The sequence below is a fragment of the Paroedura picta genome, chromosome 7, assembly GCF_049243985.1.
Source record: "Paroedura picta isolate Pp20150507F chromosome 7, Ppicta_v3.0, whole genome shotgun sequence".
In the NCBI taxonomy this organism is placed as follows: Eukaryota; Metazoa; Chordata; class Lepidosauria; order Squamata; family Gekkonidae; genus Paroedura; species Paroedura picta.
The window spans coordinates 33,845,321-33,851,320 of NC_135375.1; the positions used below are offsets into that span (position 1 = coordinate 33,845,321).

The 6,000-nt window shown below is 41.8% G+C and overlaps 1 protein-coding gene across 1 annotated transcript in view; it reads right to left on the reverse strand.

Moving 5' to 3' along the window:
• Positions 1–5,301, reverse strand: part of SV2C (synaptic vesicle glycoprotein 2C) — a 101,699-nt gene extending 96,398 nt beyond the window's left edge. Inside the window, exon 1 of the mRNA XM_077347364.1 lies at positions 5,281–5,301. The gene's annotated coding sequence lies outside the window, so the exon portion shown is untranslated. The remainder of the gene's footprint in view (positions 1–5,280) is intronic.
• Between the last annotated feature and the right edge of the window lie 699 nt (positions 5,302–6,000).

Genomic DNA, 6,000 nt, shown 5'->3' on the forward strand with positions numbered 1-6,000 from the left:
AAAATCCCGTACTTGAGAGGCTGGTTATGAAACCCCAATGTATCAGGTTATTTATTCTCCCTTTAATTTATGTGTAATTCATAAGCTGTTCAAAAATTGGCTGAATAAATATTATTTTTCCATCTCTTCTCTTGGTTTTCTTTACTCCACTGTCATTTTCCATCTTGCATATTATCCAAATAGCTTTTGCAAATCAAATCTAAAAACCTTCAATAGACTTTTTCCATTTGTCATGTTGTTGATTCTAATGTAAGATGTGATGTTTCATAATGCAGTAAAAGACAACAAATTGTTTTCTTGCTTAGCCAAATATTCTTTGAATTTATTTGTCTTGAACAATTCTCTCTATTGACCCTTTGCCTGCTTCTTTCAATTAACGTTTTTTTTACATTTCTAATCTTTCTGTTCCTGGGATGACATGACATATGTTTCTGATATTGGTGTAAATAAAATATAGTGAGCATGTGTCATGAAAACAGCGGGAAGGTCCCTACTTTTTGCCAAAGGTCCTGCGTCCTAGGCCGTTGGCGGAATGTCCCATGGAGTCTGCTGCCAGCGCCGCCACTGCCGCCGCTCTTGGAAGGCAACAGTGAGCCGGGGAGGGAGGGAAGGAAGGAGTGTGCTGCCCTGCCGCCACTGCCGCCGCACTCAGCAGGCGACAGTGAGCCAGGGAGGGAGGGAACGGAGGGAGGGGGTGTTGCTGCCGTGCTTGGAAGACGATGGTGAGCCAGGGAGGGATGGAAGGGAGGGGACGCCACTGCATCGCTGCCACTCTCCAGAGGCGACGGTGAGCTGGGGAGGGAGGGAGGGAAGGGAGGGGGCGCGCCGCAGTGCGTCCCACCTTACCTCCCTCCAACTCTGGTCACTTTACAATAAAACCTCCATTAAAATGCCATTAAAACCCAGAATCAATTCAATCCATTTCATGTTGAAGCTAAGACTTGAACCTAAAATTCCAGATGGATAGCCGTATTAATTTATTGCAGTAAAATGAACTAGAAGACCAGTACTAATTTGTCATATCTCAATATGCCCCTAGGAAATGTGTGAAGTGGGAGCCTTGGAACAGCTCCAAGAGTGGCTGCACATTGGCTAACAGGAGGAGGAGAAGGCCAGACTGGAGGTTGGGCATCTAAAGAACATTTGCCATAAGTCCTTGCTAATGCTAGAACAACGCCTAATAGGATCATGTCACTTCTAGGTTCCACCTGAAATGTGACAAGGTATCACTGATAGTCTCCCATTTCCCCTCCCTGCTCAGCTTAGTGACAGCCATAAGGGCAGCATTCGGTCAAAGCAGGAGACTTAGCAAACCTGGTCTGGTCCCACTTTCATTTGTTACTGTATATTTTAATGATATGTAACAGAAGTTAGATATAAAACCTAGGTTGTATCCATATCAAATATATAGATTTTTTATACACATGTGCATACCCGAAGGAAGCGCGCCTAGCCTCGACCAGGGCCAGGGCTTTTTCAGTCCTGGCCCCTACCTGGTGGAATGAGCTCCCGGGTGATCTGCGGGCCCTGCGGGATTTGTCAGCTTTCCGCAGGGCCTGTAAAACGGAGCTCTTCCACCAGGTCTATGGTTGAGGCTGGGGTCAGCAAATCAGGGACATCGCTCCCCCCCTAGGAGTTGGAGTGTACGCTACTCCCCTATCCTTTCCTCTTCACCTCTTAATAATTGGGGGAGGGATGGAATTTTTAGCTGCCATGTTAGTTAGTAGATTGATATTTTAATGGGAATTTTAATGGGATTAGTTGTTGTGACCCGCCTCGAGCCTATCGGGAGAGGCGGGAAATAAATCTAATAATAATAATAATAATAATAATAATAATAATAATAATAATAATAATAATAATAATAATAATAATAATAATAATAATAATAATAATAATACAAATCTGTGGTCACAAAAACAGAACACTCCAAGGTTATACTTCTTGACATTTGAAGAAACTATATGTACTTGATGAAGTTCAAGCATGAAGAAACAGCTAGAAATGGACTGCAGAGCACTGAACAAACAATCAGTACTCTATCACTATATGAAAACTATCCTTTAAGCCTAATTAGTAAGGCATTGTACAAGTAATTCAATTGTTAGATACAATGTTAGCTCAATAGAGAGAACAGCCCAAGTATTTTCTTTTTGCATTTTTAATTATTCTTTTTACATCTCTTTTACAAGGCTGGGAGAAAAAGGAATCAATTTTTGTAATAATGTGGGGAAGGGACTTAATTACCATCTTCAATAATAGTAATCCCAAAAGTGCTACAATCAGAAGTGTAGGGGGGATTTCTTCTGTAACTAATACAGTTGAGTGCCCTGCTTTTGATATTTATTTTCAAATATTTGCAAACCTGAGTAAGGAAAAGAAACTGGCCTCCCTATCTGAAAACATAATCAAGAACCATCTACTTAAGAAAAATCGGCCCAAACGCTGACCAATGCCCCCTAAATATAAACGAGATTTATTTGATTAATATTTAATTGCTATTGTAATTTATTGGAATTGAATATTTTAAATTTTTGATGTTACCTGCACTGCACCAACTAGAAAAGGGTGGGCTATAAGATTATTAATTATTATTATTGGGTTTTATACCTGCTTTACACATCCTGAAGGAGTCTCAAAGCAGCTTCTAATCGCCTTTCCTTCCTCCCCCACAACAGACACCCTGTAAGGTAGGTGGGGCTGCGAGAGCTCTGACAGAACTGGACTGTGATGAGCCCAAGGTCACCCAAATGGCTGCATGAGGAGGAGCGGGGAATCAAACACAGCTTGCCAGATTAGAAGCCACTGTTCTTAACCACTATTATAATTATTATTGTTAGAAATATATTCATTTTACTTCTACTGCTTTCTTCCCAAGCAGGAACCCCAAGCAGCTTTCAGCAGTTTTTTACACTCCCCCATGTTACAGCATTAGCCTATGAGGCAGAGTAGTGGGAACCTGATCTTCAAGGTTGGAGGAAGCTGATTTCCCTGCCACTAGTCCCTTGCATTAAGAATCCTCATCTACTTTCAGCAGGTCATGTCAACTTAGACCATCTTCATCAGGCATCACTTTTTAAAATTCCCTTTTGGTTAATTAACAGTGATATTTCTGTACATGTAGGAAACCTCTTGAGTACATATTGACCCTATATATGTGTGTGTTTAGGACTGGCATAGAGGACAAACCCTTTCCTATTGGAAACAGTGATGCATTTGGGGAAGACTTTTTGTGCTCAACTGCAAAACTACTGGGCATTAACAATAAACTTGCAGTTGCTAGGACCAAATGTGAGACATATTGTTAACAGAAGGTTGCCAGATACCTGGAGTAGGTCACCTGTCAAACTCTGCTCTAATTCTCATTGAAGTGGTGAATCTACATCTGGACTTCACTCCTTCTAGCTGCAGAGAATGTTCTTGATGCAAACATATTCCCTCCATATGGAAAGTGAGCCTGTCAAATAGGACCTGCCTAAAACCTAACTCCAAATATCTAGACAGTTCTTCATACATATGGGCGAAATATTCACTCATGTGAGTATCCTACCTGCTTTTTGAAGTACAGCCTAACTGTTCAGTGGGAGCTAGGCTTTCAGTTAAGTAGACAATTATATATTACTCATATATGATTTAATCAGCTTTTATTCTTCATCCCACTCTTTTTTCCTCCACTAAGCTACAGCAGACAGCTTGGCAGTAAGACAGCCTTTTGCAGTTTTATTTCCTCACCATGTGCAATCAATCAAAAGCCAAAACCCATGATCAAGACCTGCTATTATTTTGGTTCGTGTGTCTACATAAAATAGCTAGCATGTGCCAGTATTAACAGGAAAATATGGATAACTAGGTTAATGCTTGTATTACATCTTTTCATACAGCTTCAGGAAATATGCAGATCCTCCTTTTCTGTGACAAAAGGCAATGACATTAAATGGGTAGACAACAAAAGTTTGATAAGGGAGTAATACAGAAAAGCAAGTATAAGGGTAGCAATCTCCTACTGCCTGTGATACCATCCATCAGTCAGAGATATGCATTGATTACATTTTTATTTTCCCCATCTCCCAAGAAGCCCAAGTGACCTGTATGGTTTCCCTTCCTCCATGTTACATGGATGTAGTACAGGCCAAGACAAAATGACAGGTCCAAGGTGACCCAGGAAGCAGGAATTTGAACCTGTGCCTGCCTAGTCATAGTCTTACCATCTGGTACCACACTGAATATCAAGTTTTGTATTTACTCGTAGATAAATCACCATTCCAAACTGAACTGAGGTTATTAACAAATCTCTTTTATGTACATTGAACAATTTATCCACTGTTCTCAGGAGACAAGTTACACTTTCAACAAACTGGGAAGGTAAATGCTCTTCTTCTCTTTGGTCCTACTTCATTCTCTCCCCCCTTCTTCTCTTTGTCTACCCTCATCTTATTTTCCCCTGTCTCTTATTTCCTCCACCCCTTCTCTCTCACTCTCCTCACTTCCATGGGTCTCCTCACACACCAGCTGTCATGCTGCAGTAGCCTAGGAGCTGGACCCAGTGGCTTGGATATTAAATAGGATTGCCATCTCCAGGTTGAAAAAACACCTGGTGGTTTTGGAGGTGAAGCCTGAAGGCTGGGTTTGAGCAAGGGTGATCAAACTGTGGCTCTCCAGCTGTGAATGGACTACAATTTCCATGAGTTCCCACCAGCATGGTGCTGGTAGGAGCTCATGGTAATCTAGTCCATGGACATCTGGAGAGCCATGGCTTGGCCAAACCTGTCATAGACTGTGCCATCCAAAGCAGGCATTTTCTCCTGGAGAACTGATCTCTGTAGCCTGGAGACCAGTTGTAATCCCAGGAGACCTCCAGCCACCACCTGAAAAGTTGGCAACCCTAGTGTTCCAACTATTCACGAACAATGCAGCTTGCAAACAGTGATGAAAAACTTCTTGATCTTTAAATATAGAAGTGGCTTCCAACAAGAATGTTGATAAGCATACTTAGTTTAGAAGATGAATCTAAAGTCTGGAACGCAGCCAACATGATATCATTAGAAAAAGATGTATCTAAAAATATAGCAAGCTTTTTTAATTTTAGTAATGGACAAAGTCATAGGAATTATTTTAATAGATTAATTCTTTAGCCAAAGAAGGTCACACTTTGTCTGAAGGATAGAACTACTAGAACAAGCACGGCAAAAGAAATAAACATGATGTTCTTTATATTTCAACCTTGCAAGAACTCTTCCACGTACATGGGAGGTGACTAGACAACATTATTATTGTACTCACACAGCTGCAGATGGTAGCATGAAGAAGAAACTTTATTCAGATTTCACACCAGCAACAGCCATCTTCACTGTAGATTTAAGTAGAAACATTAATTATTTTAAATATGACACAGAAGAGTAAGAAGATGACTACTTAATTTTTAAAAAACAATCATGGATTATCATAGTGTTCATCTTTGTTGGTAATGAGAAGAGTTAGTTTCTATACTCTGCTTTTTTCTACCTGAAGGAGCCTCAAAACAGCATACAATTGCCTTCCTTTCCTCTCCACACAACAGATACCTTGGACGATTCTGCATCAGTGGCCAATTCTGCATGCTCCACAGCTTACTGTGTCCCCCAGGAAACACAGTGGCAGCAGGGATGTTCCACTGCGTAGGGGGAGGGGTGTGGCAGGGTTTTTTTATTTTGCTGGAAGGTGGAATTGTGTTCCATGCAATCCCACCTTCCTGCAAAAAAGTTTTAAAGCCTTGGTCCTCCCCACAGCACCATGAAGCACCGCAAAGCTGTCCAGGGCATTTCTTGACTCCTGCAGGCCTCCATAGGGCAGGTAGAAGCTGGGCCTGGAAGGTCCTAGTCTTCCTGTCCAGACAGGCCTGCTGCGGAACAGGCCCCGTTGGCCCCTGCAGTGCCAAAAGGGAATGCAAAAGAATTCACGTTCCCTTAGCAAGGGGCTTCTAGGGCCCAATCCTCGCCAGGAGAGTGATGGCCTGGCGGTGAT